The sequence below is a fragment of the Lineus longissimus genome, chromosome 12, assembly GCF_910592395.1.
Source record: "Lineus longissimus chromosome 12, tnLinLong1.2, whole genome shotgun sequence".
Lineage (NCBI taxonomy): Eukaryota > Metazoa > Nemertea > Pilidiophora > Heteronemertea > Lineidae > Lineus > Lineus longissimus.
In genome coordinates this window covers 4,095,258-4,101,218 of record NC_088319.1, presented here as the reverse complement: position 1 = coordinate 4,101,218, position 5,961 = coordinate 4,095,258, and the positions used below count along the sequence as shown (strand labels likewise).

The 5,961-nt window shown below is 37.9% G+C and overlaps 1 long non-coding RNA gene across 2 annotated transcripts; it reads left to right on the top strand.

Annotated features, from left to right (window-relative positions):
- Window positions 1-2,800: 2,800 nt before the first annotated feature.
- LOC135496890 (uncharacterized) lies at window positions 2,801-5,540 on the top strand. 2 transcript variants are annotated; one of them, XR_010448733.1, is made up of 5 exons: window positions 2,801-2,857; window positions 3,530-3,590; window positions 3,941-4,016; window positions 4,224-4,294; window positions 4,515-5,540. It is a non-coding gene; the product is annotated as an uncharacterized LOC135496890 (long non-coding RNA). The 2 variants fall into 2 exon arrangements; XR_010448732.1 differs by having other exon boundaries at window positions 4,224-5,540.
- Window positions 5,541-5,961: the final 421 nt, after the last annotated feature.

Genomic DNA, 5,961 nt, shown 5'->3' with positions numbered 1-5,961 from the left:
AATCCAGAATACAAAGCCAAGGAAGTCGAGAGTCAGCCACAGGTTCGTGCCAATCCAGAATACAAAGCCAAGGAAGTCGAGAGTAAGCGACAGGTTCGTGCTAATCCTGACTACAAAGCCAAGGAAGTCGAGAGTCAGCGACAGGTTCGTGCTAATCCTGACTACAAAGCCAAGGAAGTCGAGAGTCAGCGACAGGTTCGTGCTTATCCTGACTACAAAGCCAAGGAAGTCGAGAGTCAGGATGCAACATGTTCGTGCTAATCCAGATCATAGGATTAAAGAAAATCAAAAAGCAACACCAACCAAACGGAAACAACGCACTAATCCAGATTTAAAGCAAATGAAAAAACATAACGACAAAAAATGGAGTATGGTTCCATCCTCGACAATTGCATTGACAAATTTCATAAAAAAATAAAGATTGGTCCTATTTATGTTTGCACCTGTTGCCATCAAACCTGGTTCAAAGATTCTGTCATTGATGTTAAAAGAGCTAATGTAGCAACTAAACAACAAGAATTGTTAGCACGATGCAGGAGTAAATATATTTCTGTTGACAACAAAGAATGGATCTGTAGGACTTGCCGGGCTTCAGTCAGTAAAGGGAAAATACCCAAGTTATCGATTGCGAATAATGTTGGCTTTAAAGTAAAAGAGAAACCACCAGAGCTTGAATTGCACCAGTTAGAGGAAAGACTAATATCATTACGCATACCATTTATGCAAATGAGAGAACTTCCTGTCGGTGGTCAGAAGATGGTGAGGCAATGTAATTAATGTCCCAGTAAATGTTTCAAAAACAGTTAGATCACTACCTAGAAGTTTATCCGAAATGGAAACAGTCCCAGTAAAATTAAAAAGACGATTGCAATACAAGACAAATGAATTCATTGAAAATATAAGACCTACTTAAGTACTCAATGCTCTGAAATGGTTGAAAAACAATGGTCTACTTTACAAGGACGTGAATATTAATGACAACATTCAGTGGAAAGAATCCTTACAACAGCAACACTCTGGAGACATGTCAGCATTTGTTGATACCACAACATCACAGTCTCTCGCTAGCACTTCACAATTAAAAGATGAAAATAAAGATGGTACAGGAACTGTCGTTGGTAAAACAAACTCTCCATGCATCCAAGACCTACATTTTGTACCTGCAGGCTCTTCACCTGTGCCTAGTACAACCCAACTCCAACTGAAAAGACAAAATAGTACACCTCAATGTGACCATCACATTCCCTCCGATACCGATAATGACACTAATGATAATGATGATGATGATGACAGCGATCATTTCAGTGAAGTTGACGAAACAGAAAGAACATCTGGTAACATGGACACTATGTTTTATACACCTGAAGTTGCTGAACCGCAGGAATACATATTTGCCCCTGGAGAAGGACAAAGACCACTTAGCTTATTTCAGGATAGTAATGCAGAATTCCTTTCATTCCCAGCAATATTTTGTGGAGATGGTCGGTATGAAAATAAAATAGCTGTGCACTACATTGACATCAGCAAATATGAATTAAGATCTGTAGATCGCCGAGTTTCCCGGAATATTACAAATCTTTTCTTTAAATTGAAGAAGATACAAATCAAGCAAATATCTCATAAAGTTAGGTTAGCTGTCCAGCATAGGAAGAGCATAACACAGCCGAAGACGTGTTAAATAACTCAGTGTTGGAGATTCTAAACTCCCAGGTAATACTCTTTATTTGGCTTCGTGCGGGAGATTTTTGTTGACAGTCATGTTTACCGGCTGATCAGTGTGTCTGGTCGCCTCCATAGGCCCCTGGAAGGTATTTATAGCTAATTCTTTGTCCCTCTTGGAAGGGTTCCGCCAGGTGCCTATGAAAGCGTCTGGGTCCGCCCTATAAATACAGTCGATTTTTATTCACAATGTGATCTTATTTCTGTTCCTGAAAAGTTGTTTTCAGTGTATTTTCTCCTTGAAATCGATCACTTCAGGTACTATTACTGTGCATACCTAGCTAAATTAGTGTCTAGTTTCGTCTCTGATGACATTTATTTCGTAAAAATCGCTGTTTTTTTCTAAAAAGGTGTTTTTGTGGTCATTTTGGCTGTTTATTTCGAGGGTACGGTAGGAGGTCATCGTTCACTCGATAACTCTTTTTAAAATGAAATAAAAGCGTTTTAAGATACATGATATGAATTGATATTAATATTCGTTAAGTGGGATTGTCGGTGGACGTTCATTGTTGAACAGTTGTGCTGGAATTACGAAAATATATCGATATCGTTGAGAGTTCATTCATTAGGGGCCTGCTCTCAATTTTCCTTAATGCCTCTAGCACTGGGCAATTGCCACCATCTTGAAAAGCAGTGCCGCGGATGGCTATCGCATCGCCACTACGCATGAGAACACGATGGCTGCCCTGCGCTGCATTGATAGTTCGTAATAAATTCACATAAAAACACACCAGAAGATCTCCGATTTTATTTACAAAGATCATATTTTGTTATTTATTGATAAAACAAGCCATTTTACCACAGCAGGTGACACATATTAGGCCTGAATAAATCTTTAGAATTTGAAGTGGTGGTGACGATGCCGATATCCAAGATGGCGGAATTATACCAGTGGTCAAATCTCATCTAGTTTGGGTAATTGCATCATTATTTCTTTTTGTGATTGGTGATTTGTAAAATTGAGAATGATTGAAAAATCAGTATTTTTTCACCCAAAGGCATGAGTGAACATTTGATAAGTTTATTGTGATTTAATTGGTAATTTGGTCGACATTTTGACAATTATATTTAGCAATATTTCGATAAATGCGGACCTGCTTCTTCCTCTTTTCGCAGTAACGGTGTTTCGATAACTCAGGTCAGTTTCACGGCAAAAATAAGTGGTAGTTTTGAAATTCGAATGTGCATTTATTAATGTAACGATAAAGTACATTTCCGAGAATAATTAGTGAACGTTTCAGTAGGTGTCGATTTTTGTAAAGTAGTGTATAGGCGATGGATTGGCTCAGCCATGTGCTCGTGTCAGCGGGGCGCAAGCCGTCATGGGATGGGGGATGTACACTACAATGCACGTGATTGATGGTTGAACATTCACTCTCGTTGACAGTGTATTATTGAAATATTTGATTGTGATGATGGTGTATTGTACTAGGCCTTGCATGCTCCCAACGTGTGGCATATTTCACATTGATACTACCAGTATCAATTACAAAAAAAAATAGATTGTGAGTAACAATACTGATAGGCCTACAAACAATGCTACATGTCATGAGGGTGGGAACGGGGAAGGGGGGGTAACTGTTTCGACGTCCCGTTAGGAAAAAAGGCTTATCCCGTTTCCCAATACGCAATTTTAGCCGAATCGTGACGCAAAACACGGCTTGTCTCGAATCCCGCTAAAATAAGGGTGTCTATCGTATCCCGAATCCCGACAGTTATTTTCGGCCCATCCCAGTGTCCCGAAAATACCCGTTCTCCCCCTCATACATAGTAGACCATATTGTCACATTGATGTTTTCTTTCATTACAGTTAGACTTCGAGATCTACATTTTCGACAAAGGCCTGGTGTAATATTACATACTTGATGAAGGTAATATCAATTTCTTCAAATTTGAAGCATGACGTTAATGGGGTACCAGCACAACTTCATTGACTGCTACGTGGCGCTGGTGGTAACTAAGGTATTGCATCGCTCATATCACTTGAAAAAACATTTACCCTAGTTACGACCAAAGCTGCTTAGCAGAGGGCGATACCTCATCAGGAGCGCCACAATCATATCATTGGTGTGAAAGCATTTGTATGAAGTTTTTCAGTTCTCAATGTGTTCAAAACCTTAATTGTGAAATTGTGCACTTCGAATTCAAATTTACGTCACTACGTTAGTTTGACATCCATTGATGTCACGGTAATTTCACTGTTATGCTGTGCTGCTTTCAGGTTTAATGACACGAATGAGTACAAGTACATTACATTTTTCGACGAAGGCCTTCTGTAATTTCATACACTTCTTACGGTTAGTATTGATTCATAATTTCGAGTAAAAAAGTTAATTTTGAAAGTGAAAAATATGTTACAATACAATAGACCTGCAAATACCATATACGCAAGTTTTGAACAAATATCACACATATTCCCCAGTTGACTTGTGATGATATTGATAATGGTGGTGGTGGTGTTATCATGTACATGGCTTCTAACGTAGTAAATGTTTTCTTTTCAGCAACATTCAATAGATTTATTTACTGTATTATCATTTCGACCAAGGCGAATTCGACACTTCAGTTACACAAGGTTAGTAACTTTTGTTCACAAAATCCAAATGGAGGCAAATACAGAACAATCAAACTTAGTCATTCCAGTCAGTTACTGAAGCACAGTGAAAACTGTCGGGAGCAATGCAACTGATGGCATGTCAAACTTCCAGTGACTGTCCCTGTCCATATATTTCAAGACAGTACAAATCTTGTAATCATTTTGTTTATGCAATGTACGTTATTATGTATCATTTCAGCACAATCAAACTTAGTCATTCCAGTCAGTTACTGAAGCACAGCGAAAACTGTCTGAATTAGTGCTGCTGATGGCATGTAATTACTCTACTACCACTACCAGTGACAGTCAATGTCCATATATTTTCAAGTGTGCGAAATTAGTACTCGTCTACTTCTTAGTGTTATTTGAATGCAATGTATGTCATAAAAATATTTTTTCAACACTATAATATCAACATTCTCATTCCTGTCAGTTTCTGAAAATCAGCTAAAGCAATCGCTACCAATGCAGCTGATAACAGCAATTCTTTTTGTTCCCAATGCCCATCCATGACAATATATTTCACGCATGTGACAATCATGTAATCATCCTGTTTTTTGTGTTCTATTCATGCAATAAATAAATTCAGTATTTTCAAATCATTGGTGCTACAAAACTATTCTCATTATATATTATTCATATTTTATAAAATGCTGTCATGTCAAATTTTGTGTCCTATAAATCATTATGAAGTCGGCATTTTATATACAACTTTTGTACTCCTCCTAAATAAACATACAAATCTTGTTTTATGTAAACTTTGTATATGTGACCCGTCACAGCAAAACCAGGCGCATGTCGCTCTGAGCTTGGCAGGTTGAGACGGACTGTTCTAATCTTTCATTAGCGACACCATTTCTTACCCGAGTGCCTCCTTCATTCATACATCTTGTACTTTAACTCAAGATACCCATCTTTGAATATTTTTAGTATACCAAGTACTACAATGTCAATGTATTGAAGTCATGTTCTTGTAGTGTTATTGGCTTTCTATTATCTTGTCAAAATACCACTTGGTTCTCGCAAAATCTCAATAAAAACAAATGCTATTGCATGTATTGCATATTCTAACAGCTATCCACTGTATCGACTTATCCATCATCTGTACTATTTGTCACAAAAATGTTATATTATGTAAATCATATTTCATTACATAATGCACACTGCCAATTACTGCTGAACCATTCATATGTCATTTAAATAAATAATTTTCAACTTTTTAAAACCGTCTTATAGTACTGTTCTTGTCACTTAGCTGAACCAATTGCTCTATAGCATGAAATTTCCAGAAATGCCCCAGGGACTGAAAAGTGCTGTTTTTAACAGAGAGGTGTCCTAAACTGAGAAGTCGAGTTGAATGGAAACAACCAATTTGGAACCAAAAACTACTGTCCTTATTAAAGAGGTTGTCCTCAATAGAAAGGTGTCCACAAAAAGTAGGTCCACTGTATATGAAAGTACAAACCCTGGTACATGTAGTGACATCATCTCCTCCTCGATGTGGACACCTGCAAATGCAGCGACAATGTCACATCAGTTATTTAATTCATCGTCCTTTGTGCAGATGGCACCACCCATCAAGCATGTTGGTGACGAATAGTGTCGCAGCATTTCGTCACCGAGCTCACACGAAAATGCACTGTCAT